Below are 12,646 nucleotides of genomic sequence, written 5' to 3' on the forward strand. Positions count from 1 at the left end.
TGTACTGATACTTTTCCATTAACAAAGAAATGATGGCTTTCTTGGAATCTAAGAACAAAGTTGAACTGTTTATAAATATGTACAAGAAGTGGCAAATTGACAGAAAGGATCTGTAAGGTTCTTGAAGCTTATGACAAAAAGCCACTTTCGAGTGTCCAGAAGTATGTTCTTGATAAGTGCTGAAAATGGAATCTGGTATGGGTTGAAAAGAATAAAATTGTTCCACTTGAATCTGATGGGGTGGAAATGCTTCTAGGTTTCATTAAAAACCATATACGAGGATCTGTATAGAGACATGTTTCCCAGTGATATCAATGTCTTGTTTCTTTTTACTGGAATCAGTATTGCAAAGGTCGCCTTCTACTGTCTTAGTATATCTTTGAAAACAGATGTGCAAGAACTGAATGGTGATCAGTTGGAGCAATTGATGAGTAGAGTTGTCGAATTCGACCTTGTTGTTGGTAGCATCCAGTGTAACAATCTTGATGTTCATGGCTTTAAGATGGTGATGATTTGCTTACTTTATTCCATGCTTTTAAAAGGTATTAACATAAAGTGATATTCAGAAATCTTTAACTTATTTCAAAATTATGTTAATTCAATAAAAGAGTAAATTGAATTTTCGAAAATAAATTGAATCTCAAATAAATTGAACTTGAAATAGATAGAATTGTATTCAAAGTTATGGCAAGCATAAGAATGATAAAAATTCAAATGTCTCAACAAATTATTAGCATAAGTATTTCTAAATTAATCAAGTTGACACAATTTAGAGAAATGATGTAAGCTTTTGTCTGGAAGATCTCAAACGTTGTCAAAATGCTTGTAGATGTGAAGTTTCTCCCAAACTGTCAAAATATTGAGAGGATTCAATTGCCAGATGCCTAATATCAACCTGCATTTGAGCCGCCTTTTCAGGTTTTCAACTCAAATCCTTCTTTTGGTTACAAGATGCCCTTTGCGAGTTTTCACCTTGACCCCCCATTTTTCTTTTTTTTCTCTTTTTTCTCTTTTTTTTCTCTTTTTTTTTCTCTTTTTTTTCTTTTTTTTCTTTTTTTCTTTTTTTTCTTTTTTTTTCTTTTTTTTTTTTTTTTTCTTTTTCTTTTTTCTTCAAGCATAATATTTCTTGACAGAATCCGAGTTTATTGGATTTCTCAGAATTTTTCCATCCATTTCTGTCAAGATCAATGCTCCTCCGGAAAAGGCCTTTTTTACAACGTATGGTCCTTCCCAATTAGGCATCCATTTCCCACGGAAATCTTTATGTATAGGCAAGATCTTTTTTAGTACTAGATCACCCTCTTGGAATTCTCTTGGATGTACTTTTTGTCATGAGACTTCATCATCCGTTTTTGATACATCTGTCCATGGCAAATAGCTTTCAATCTTTTCTCCTCAATAAGGTTCAATTGATCAAATCTAGCTTGGATCCATTCAGATTCATCCAATTTTATTTCTCTCAATATTCGAAGCGATGGAATCTCAACTTCAATTGGTAAGACTGCTTCCATCCCGTATACTAAAGAAAACGGTGTTGCCCCAGTAGATGTTCTAACAGTAGTTCGGTATGCATATAAAGCAAAATGTAACTTCTCGTGCCAATCTTTATAAGTTTCAGTGGTCTTTGTAATGATTCTCTTGATGTTCTTGTTTGCTGCTTCAACTGCCCCATTCATCTTTGGACGATATGCCACTGAGTTTGCATGTTTGATTTTAAACTGTGCACAAAGTTCGGTCATCATTTTGTTGTTCAAGTTCAGAGAATTATCTGTAATTATCCTTTCTGGTAGACCATATCGGCAAACTATCTCTTTCTTTATGAATTTGCAGACTGTGGACCTCTTAATATTGGCATATGAAGCAGCTTCAACCCATTTGGTAAAATAATCAATTGCCACAAGGATGAAACAATGTCCATTCGATGCTTTTGGTGTGATTGCTCCAATGACATCTATTCCCCACATAGAAAATGGCCAGGGTGCTGTCATTACATGTAAAGGAGATAGGGGTACATGAATCTTGTCTGCATATATCTGGCATTTATGACATTTCCTTGCATAATCAATGCAATCTGTGTGCATGGTAGCCCAATAATATCCATATCTCATTATTTTTCTAGCCATGGAAAGACCATTTGTATGTGTTCCACATATTCCACTGTGTACTTCTTCAATGATGCTTTTAGCTTCCCTGGTATTTAAACATCTCAATAGCATTTGATCATTGCTTCTTCTATACATAATCTCTCCATCAAGAAAATATCCAGCAGCCATTCTTCTCAAGGTTCTTTTATCAATTTCCGATGCATTTGGTGGATAACTTTGATTTTTGATATATTGCAGAATATCATGATACCATGGTTTACCATCTACCTCTTCTTCCACACTATAACAATGTGCAGGAATTTCATATACTTGCATTTTGATTGGCATCATATCAACTTTCTTAGTTGCTTGAAACATAGCAGCTAATGTAGCCAAAGCATCTGCCATTTGATTTTCTTCTCGAGGGAGATAATTGAAGGTAACTTTCTCAAATTCTTTCACTAATTCAAGGGTAAAATTTTGATATTCCAATAATTTGGGGTCTTTTGTTTCCCATTCTCCTCGCAATTGATATACCACTAAAGATGAATCTCCATATATCTTGAGACGTTTGATTTTTCTTTCTATAGCTGCTTTCAATCCCATGACACAAGCTTCGTATTCCGCCATGTTATTGGTGCAAAAGAACTCCAGTCTACTTGTAAAGGGATAATAAATATTTTCTGGAGAAATTAACACTGCCCCGATTCCTCGTCCCAAAGCATTAGATGCTCCGTCAAAGTAAAGCTTCCAAGTTGCAAATGCATCATTTGTTCTGACTTCTTCATTCATGGATATGTATAACAAATCTTCATCGGGAAAATTGAAACTCAAAGGCTGATAATTATTTGATACACGACTGGCCAGAAAATCAGCTATTACACTTCCTTTTATTGCTTTTTGGTTGACATATACAATATCAAACTCAGATAATAACATCTGCCATCTAGCCATTCTGCCTGTCAAAGCTGGTGATTCCATTAAGAATTTCAAAGGATCAAGTTTGGATATCAACCAAGTAGTATGGTATAACATATATTGTCTGAGTCTTCGAGTAGTCCACACCAAAGCACAACATAATTTTTGTATTGGTGGATATCGAATTTCACAATCAGTAAATTTCTTACTCAGATAATAAATAGCTTTTTTCTTTTCTTCCAGATTCATCATGCTGTCCTAGTACACATCCCATCGAATTTTCGAAGACCGTCAAGTAGAGAATTAATGGTCTATCAGGCATTGGTGATACTAAAATTGGGGCATTGGATAAATATTTCTTAATAATATCCAAAGTTTCTTGACATTCTTCATTCCAGACTTCAGGATTGTTCTTTCGAAGTAATTTGAACACTGGATCACATTTGTCAGTTAATTGAGAAATGAACCGAGATATATAATTTAATCTTCCCAAAAATCCTCGAACTTCTTTTTTTGTATTGGGTGGTGGAAGATCTTGAATTGCTTTTACTTTATCTGGATCAATCTCGATTCCTTTTTTACTGACCACAAATCCCAAAAGTTTCCCGAAAGTTACCCCAAAAGTGCATTTTGCGGGGTTGAGCTTTAATTGATATTTCCTCAATCTCTGGAAAAGCTTTCTCAGATTTTGAATATGTTCTTCTTCAGTTCGGGATTTGGCAATCATGTCATCTACATATACTTCAATCTCTTTGTGCATCATGTCATGAAACAAAGTTACCATGGCTCTTTGATACGTTGCCCCTGCATTTTTCAATCCAAATGGCATCACTTTATAACAGAATGTGCCCCACATGGTTACAAATGTTGTTTTTTCCATGTCTTCAGGATTCATTTTTATCTGATTATATCCTGAAAAACCATCCATGAATGAAAACCATGCGTGTCCTGCAGTATTGTCTACCAATGTGTCTATGTGGGGTAATGGAAAGCTATCTTTTGTACTAGCTTTGTTGAGATCTCTGTAATCCACACACATTCGAACTTTTCCATTTTTTTTCGGTACGGGAACAATGTTGGATACCCATTCTGGGTATTTAGATGCCTGTAGGAAACCTGCATTGATCTGTTTCATCACTTCTTCTTTGATCTGCAACAACATTTCTGGCCTCATTCGTCTGAGCTTTTGTTGGACCGGTTTATATTCTGGATTGATTGGAAGCTTGTGTATCACTATATATGTGCTTAAACCAGGCATATCTTGATAAGACCAGGCAAAGATATCTTTGAACTCTTGAAGGAGATTTATCAATTCTTGTTTTATCTGGATTGTCAGAGTAGTACCAATTTTCACCTCTTTTATTTCTTCATCTGTTCCCAAATTCACAGTCTCCATCTCTTCTTTGTGGGGTAGGATTTGTTTGTCTTCTTTTTCTACCAATCTTAATAGTTCAGTAGGAACATCACATTCCAGTTCATCCTCACACCCATTGATTTCTTCCAGACATATAGGTTGCTCTAAATTTATCTCTTGATTAAATTTAGGAATAAACATGCTATTAACATGGTGACACCTGCAAATTTAAGTCGGACATATTTCCGAAAGAATATAGTAAATTTATGAAATAAATAAATGTATAAATGTAAGAAAATGTAAAGAATGATTTGCCATCTGAAAATTTTAAAGAAAATTTCTTATATTTAACATAATTTCTTTTACAAGATAAAAAGGTTTTCATACTTTTGAGCTAAACATAAAGATTAGTTCTGAATATTACTCTGCGTTAATATTAAAAACTATAGGAAGATCTTCAGTGGTCCAATTGTTGAGTGTTTCTCCAGGAAAACATGGGCGAATCTTATCCAAGTATTTGCCAGTCTTGTTATCATTCATGATCATGTTGATAAATAATCCATTCATAGCTTCTTCAACTATGTTTTGATCTTTCGTCGACTTTTCTTCTTTAAAGGCTTCAACAAGCTGCTGTTCTACATTAATTGTTCCCCCTGATCTGAATATGGTCTTCAACTGTGGGAAAGACATGTGTTTCCAAAGGATTTCTCCCCCTTTCAATTTTGCCTTTCTGTCTCCACATCTTCTTTTCATCTCTTTGTTCTTTTGCTGAAAATTAGGCTTAAATCCAAGCCCAAAATGATCTTTCTTCATCTTTATACTGACAGGAACTGAAATCCCTTGAAGATTCTTTCCTAACCCTTTCCCAGCTTTAGCTCCGATGCCTAAGGTTTGTCGTACCGTCATCTTGGTGCAATCAGACAATATGGGATATGGAATTTTGCTTCCTTCTGCAATAAAGGTTGCATTTACAAATTCAAGAGCTCGGAAAGAGCATTCAAGAGCATCATCATTGGTGTCGATATATGGAACATCACTTGTTACCGACGCAATGATTTCTTCTTCAGCTCCTATGCATATTAGTTGTCCATCAACAACAAATTTCAATTTCTGATGTAATGAAGAAGGAACGGCTCCAGCTAAATGAATCCATGGCCTCCCTAATAGACAATTATATGTAGGGTGGATGTCCATCACCACAAAGTCAATACTGTACACGACTGGTCCAATTAACAACGGTATTTCCATTTTCCCAAGCACTTCTTTTTGAGTACCATCAAATGCTCGCACTACATTCTGATAACTCTTCATGTGTGATTGATCCACAGGCATTCTTTGAAGTGTGACTAGAGGCGTCAAGTTGAGAGCGGATCCATTGTCAATCAATACTCCTGGCAACACATGACCTTGACAATGTGTCGTGATATTCAAAGCTTTTACTGACCCCATTCCGCCTTCCGGTATTTCATCATCCGTGAACGTTATGTAATTGTCAGCGGCTATATGTCCCACAATTCTGCCAAGTTTATTGAGGGATATATCTTCAGGGATAAATGTTTGATTGAGAATTTTCATCAAAGCATTTCTATGTGCTTCTGAATTCATCAATAGATCAAGAATAGAAATTCTCGCTTGTTGTTTGTGTAGTTGTTCAACCACACTATACTCACTATGTTTCAGGAATTTCAAAAATTCTTGGGCTTGTTTTTCTGTCACAGGTTCATTGAATGCTGGAGGGGATTCATCATCAAATACCTTCTGAGGTATTGCCATGGCTTTTCCTTTTGCTTTCACTTGTTCTGAAGCATTGGATGTTTCGGGAGAGTAACATCTCCCACTTCTTGTAAAGAAACCGACTTCGCTCACTGCTTCAGACTTCGATGTTGTACCCAAACTCTGTTTTTTCTCTTCTATTTTTTCTAGAGAAACAGATCATCCTACCATTGAAACATTGGTAGTATAATTCCAAGGTACCCTGCAGGTATCTTTGTATGGAAATGGTAGAGGAGTGGTGATAACTACTTTCGGCTTTATTGGTGCAGGAATCGCCGTAGATGATTTCACATTAATGATCACAGGATCATTTATTCTTTGATTAGGTTTAGAATCCTCTGATGAGCAAACATCATCCTCTTTTTTCCCTGGTTCTTCTTCAAAGAATTCTATTTCTCTGTTGTTCATCAATTTTTGCACCAAATCCCTAAACTCAGGACATAGTTGAATTTTATATCCTTTCTCCTGATGATATTCACAATAATTCTTGCCTTCATTCTACTTTGGCCTGAATTGTTGTGGAATTATACCGGCTAAAGAGAGTTGTTGGAATACCCAAACAAAAGGAGATTTAATTTCAGAAATATCAGTTTTTGCTTTCTTTCTGTTCTCTTCCTGAATTGCATTCACGTTTTTATCTCCATGATTTGGCAATGGATGATTTGATGCAGATGGTGTATTGAATTCCAACTTTCCAGTGTTGATCAAATTTTGAACCACCCTTTTGAATGCCAAACAGTTTTCAATAGAATGACCCGTAATTCCTTCATGGTAAACACAGTGTGCTTTTGTATCATACCAAGGAGGGAATGATGGTTGCATGGGAACCAAAGGATAGGGCCGTATGACATCTGCTTTTAACAGCGAATCATAGATCTCCGCATATGGTACTGGTAAAGGTGTAAAAGACAACCTTTCATTTTCCTTTCGATCCTCTGGACTCTGCTCGATTAGTGTTTGTTTCCTCTTTCTTAACCCTTGGCTGGGTTATTGTAACACTTTTCGATGAATCCTTGTTGTAAGAATTTGCATTGTTGACTTCATTCTCTTTTTTTCGGTACATAGGTCTTTTGGAACTAGACCCCTCATTTGATTCAATTTTGCCACTTTTCATGACATTTTCAATGAGTTCTCCAGAAATGACCAAATCTGCAAAATTTCTGGTTGCATTCCCCATTAGATGATTTAAATAAGGAGCTTTCAATGTATGAACAAATATTACTGTGGCCTCTTTTTCTGACAAAGGTGGTTGAACTTGGGCTGCCGTGTCACGCCATCTCTGGGCATACTGTCTGAATGTTTCATTATTCTTTTTCTCCAAATTTTGGAGAGTCCATCTATCAAGAACCATGTCTGTTACGTGGCGGTACTTCTCTAAGAATGCTTTAGCCAGATCTTTCCAAGATCTAATGTTGGCTTTGGTCAATTGAGTATACCATTTTAAAGCCGGTCCTGTCAAACTATCCTGAAAGCAGTGAATTAACAATTTCTCGTCCTTCACATATCCTGCCATTCTGCGACAAAACATAGTAATGTGGGATGAAGGGCATGTAGTACCGTCATATTTATCAAATTCAGGAGCTTTGAACTTGATGGGGAGGATTAAGTCTGGAACCAAACTCAACTCACTAGCGTCAAACCCATAAAATGATTCAGTTATTTCCACGGATTTCATTCGTTCTTCTAAGCTCTTGATCTGTCTGGTCAATTCTTCATTTACTTTTTGTTTCTCATTTAGTTCATTCAAATCTGGGATTAAATGCTCAGTATTAAAATCCCCTATTTTCACATCTGATATAAGCGGATTTTTACTTGAAGATGCAGGATCCACTTGTTGATTTTCATGTGGTTTGGCTTCTTGTAATGCAGATGTACGAGCATTGATTTGTATAGGTGTAGTACCAGAATGATAAATTGGTTCTGGTGGAAAACCTAGAGGATACATAGGTTCTTGGTCGAAAGATACAGGATTTTCATGTATTTTTCCAATGATAGCCTGTCTTTTAAACATGTCCTCTATTTTCTGCATCATGCTGTCTTGTGAATTTGCAATATTGGCTTCAATTTTCTCCAGCTTCATTCTCATTTCTGCTTGTTCTTTATTATGCTGTTCCTCAATACTTTGTATTTTATCCTCCATAATTCTCTTAGTAGCTTGTATAGTACCGTAGTGATGTTGTATTTCTCTTTTGGCCAGAATAACTGCGATTGAAAAATCTTTTAATATTATTTTTTCCAAATTTTAATTAATGAATTTTATCTTAATAAAATAAAAATAATAAAGAAAATTATGAAATGAATGATGAATGTATGCAAAATGTATGTATGCAAAAAGGTATTGATCCCAAAAAGTTAACTGTCATAGAACAACTTTCATCGGCATACAAAAGTTTCTTTATAATAGTTCATAACTACAGATAAGGCGTAGCTTTCCTATTAAGCTCTATAATTTCTTTCATTAACCATGACAACTTCTTTCCGCACTTAGAAACTGGATCAACGTGATGCTCAATTATTTTGGCTTCAACAGCTAGTTCCCCAACATATCTAGCAACTTCGCTTATTTGTACCATGGCCTCGAACACCATATTACTTCTTTCTTCACTTCTTTCAACATAGAAATCAGTTGACTTTTGCCATTGTTCATTTGTTCCTTCAAGAGTTTGCTCTAACTCAGTGATTCTGACTTGACAATTGTGCAGAATTTTTTCAAGATCTCTAATGTGTCTTCGCAGTGAAGCACTTTCCTCATTACTTTCTTTGAGATCATTAGGTCCTAGACGAACCTTTTCTTGAAACAACGATTCTTCAAGTTGTAAAATGTAAGCATTAACTCTGAGTTTTTATTTATATACTGATCCAAATCTTCTTCAAGTTTTGTTTGTGCTTCTTGCGTTCTTTGATTAAGCTTCTGGATTTGAACATCCTTGTTTCTGCATCTTTGCATCCAATTGCTAGCCACTTCCTGCTCTACCTCAAGTCTGGTGTTGAAATTTTTTCTTTCTAGCTCCCATTTTTCTTTTTCAATATTGTATTCTTCCATTTTTTGGCCTCTGACTTCAAGTTCAGCAATCAGCTGGTTCATTTCAGATTCAAATCCCTTGAACATGATATTTTTCTCACCTTCAAATTTATCAAAGATGTCATTCTTTATCTCTTCTAAATCTTTGGCACGATCCCTTTCTTTTTGCATTTCATTTATGATCTCGCGGTGTTCAGCCTTGCTTTTTATAATTCGCTCTCTTCTGTCAACCTCAAAATCTTCCATTTTTTGGTTTCCTTTCTCAAGGCTTTTGAGTAGATGGCTATTCTTCCCTTTCAGATCTTCAACTCGTCTTTTCTCGATGTTCAATTCTCTGGTCATCTGTATTGTTGCCTGGCTTGATCCTGATGCTTTCCGGGATTTATATAACTCCTGGTAATTTTTCTGTAATGCTCTGAATTCATCATCAACTTTTTCTTTATCTTTTCTCAACATTGCACATTGTGATGAATGAAAGTCAATGTCAACACTCAACATAGCTTTATCTTGTCTCATTTGCTCTAATTCTTTCGACCAGCCTTCTCTTTCTGCTTCAAACTCAGCTCTCAGGATTTCAATCTCTGATGGAACTACCTTAATGCGATCTTCCATAGAGATGTCCTCATTTTGATCTGGTAGAGGAATATTTTCATTTTTCCTGGCAGATCTCCATTCTTCATAATCAGGAGTTAGCATTTCTTTTGCTGCTTTAGCTCGTATACAAAAAGTTGTTTTCCAAGCTATAACGGCTTCCATGATATTTCTTTTATAATTTTTGCTGTGGAATGCGAACTCAGATGACTGTAATCCAGCAGTGACAGGTACAAATTGACGACCTTCATACTGTCTTATGACCAGAAGTGGTGCATATCCAATTCCTCCCCATAATCCGAGCAGCATTATCCAGTTGTAATCTCCACATTTGTAAAAGAATTCCCTTTGGATTTGCCACGGGGCTCGCCAAACAATGTCATTGCTTTGCAGATTTCGAAAAGCATTAATCCACATATCTTTCTTAATTTCTTTCGGCCATTCCTGCTCCAGAAATTCTTTTAATGATGAGTAATCCGCATTAAAGCGTCGGTATGAAACTTTTTCTGTCCTCCAGAAATGACTACGGATCCAAACATATAACAACTGGGTACACCCTGAGAATCGTCCACCTCCTAGCTTTCTACAAGCATTAACGATCTGAAGGTCTCTGCTAGGATTGCAGAAGCAGGATTAATCTTTTTCGGTAGCTGTTTAAACAAATCTACCACTGCAGCTTCAACATATCCCAATACTTTTGGGAAGATGACCATACCATACATACCCAGAGCAAATAAATCAAATCGTACTTTAATATCTGGATGACTCTGAATAAGTTCTTTAATGTTGGTCCAAGCAATGCCTTCGCTTTCGTCTTTTTGTTTTGTACGGGATGCCACCCATTCTTCTCGTACCCCGGCAATCTTTGCTAATTTAACTCGAAAGGGTTGAGTTTTAATTGACTTTGAATAGATTCGATTCTCCAAAGCCCCCATCTATATGTAGCAAAGTTGTACTCTTCAATAGTAGGGACCAAATCCTCTTTATTGAGAGTGAAGCAATTGTACCCTGGATTCCAGAATTGAACTAGGGCTCTGAGTAATTCATCATCAACTTCGACATAGAGCAAATATGGGATGTCTCCGTAAGTCTGATAAAACTGCAATTTTTTGTTTGAATCCCAACTTTCCCAAATACTTCGCAAATCCTGCATATCATTTCTTTTTAGCGAAACTGGAGTATAACTGGCCAAGTCAGATACATAATCATCCTACAGACTGTCTCCTTCTTGTCTTTGTAAGTCCTCAGCCCACTGTCTTACTTCTGAGTTTAGAATTACTTGATTTGAACACTTTTTATCCATGGATGAAGGCTTTCCAATGAGACAATTAACACAAGGATCAATGCCTTTTATCCTGTATGATGCTATGCAAACAGAAAAATAAAGAACACACAAAAAGAAATGAATTAGTTTACATAATAAAGAAATTTAATAATAATATCTACCTATATATTTTTATTTAAACATGCTTTTTCATAATTTAAATAATTTAAATATACATGTAATTTAATCAGTAACAAAAATAAATGAATTAACAGGAAAGTTAGAATTCATTTCTCCTGTGTGTACACCTATTTTGGACAAAATTTCGGCATGACTTCAGATCGGAAGAGTTTCTAGGGTTTATTATATGCAGGGTTTCAGATCTAGGAATAAAGGTACCCGAATTGTCTTTGTTAGTGCCCCCTTGGGTTGCTAACCCTCAATCCTAGTCCATCACAGACTAAAATGGATCGAGTTCAATTCGAGGGGATACATTTCTCTATGCCTGACACGGAGAATAAATTCTCACGAAGACATAGAGCATATGAACCCCGAAAGTTACTTGCTAGGTCTGACACGGAGAATAAATTCTCACGAAGACGTCGCTTTCACTCCCACTTAAAAAGGACAACTCAATTATAGAGCTTTATGTTATGCAATGCAAGTGTTGTGTGTGAGGAGAAATGTTCAAACCTCTGACAGAAAAATAAATAATGAAATAAAATACTTGCAAATAAAATGAAACATATAAATATTATGAAAATAATAAGTAAATATAAAAATTTTGAAAAGAAAGAATTAAAAATTAAATATATGAACTTTTAATTTTTAATTAATAGAGACAATTTATAATTGATTTTAAAGTTTGACCGGTCCCCAGCGGAGTCGCCAAGCTGTCGTAACCGGCTTTCGTCCGGGTACGAAATATTTATTTGGCGGGAAAATTGATGTGAATAAATGATTCTGAAAATAATTTGGGAGTCGCCATCGGCCTTTTGGGTCAGGTAGGTCGAATACCTAAAAATTATTTTTTAAAAGAGTTTTAAGAAAACATCAATTAAAAAATGAACTGATATGCATTTATAACCAAAAATTCGTTCTTTTTAATAATAAAAAGGGATTTGTGGTCGGTTACATTTAGGGAAGGATTAGCACCCCTACAACGCCCAAAATTGGTACTTTTTAATTATAAATTGTCTCTATTTAAAAATTTTAAAAATTCAAAATATTTAATTTATAATCCTATTATTTCAAAATTATATAAAAATATTTAAAAATATCGGAAAAGGACTTCTAGGTGCCTTAAGACAGCTCTTTTCTTTGATATTTAAATTAAATAATATTTTTTTATATTTTTTTTAATTTTAAAATACCAGAATAGGACATCCAGTTGTATTAAGACTGTCCTTTTCTTCGATATTGAAAAATAAATATTAAAATAATTTATTATTAAAAAAATAAATTATATTTATTATATATATTTATGAATACATAATATAAAAAATATTTAAATATATAAACAAGTAAAATTAAAACAATAAAATACAACTAAAATATATTTAAAAGCAGTAAAATAAATGAAAACATTTAAAATAAATGACTAAATTATAGTAAAAGTAAAATTAAAAACCTAATTCATA

The sequence above is a fragment of the Hibiscus syriacus genome, unplaced genomic scaffold (assembly GCF_006381635.1).
Source record: "Hibiscus syriacus cultivar Baekdansim isolate YM2019G1 unplaced genomic scaffold, ASM638163v2 tig00111650_pilon, whole genome shotgun sequence".
In the NCBI taxonomy this organism is placed as follows: Eukaryota; Viridiplantae; Streptophyta; class Magnoliopsida; order Malvales; family Malvaceae; genus Hibiscus; species Hibiscus syriacus.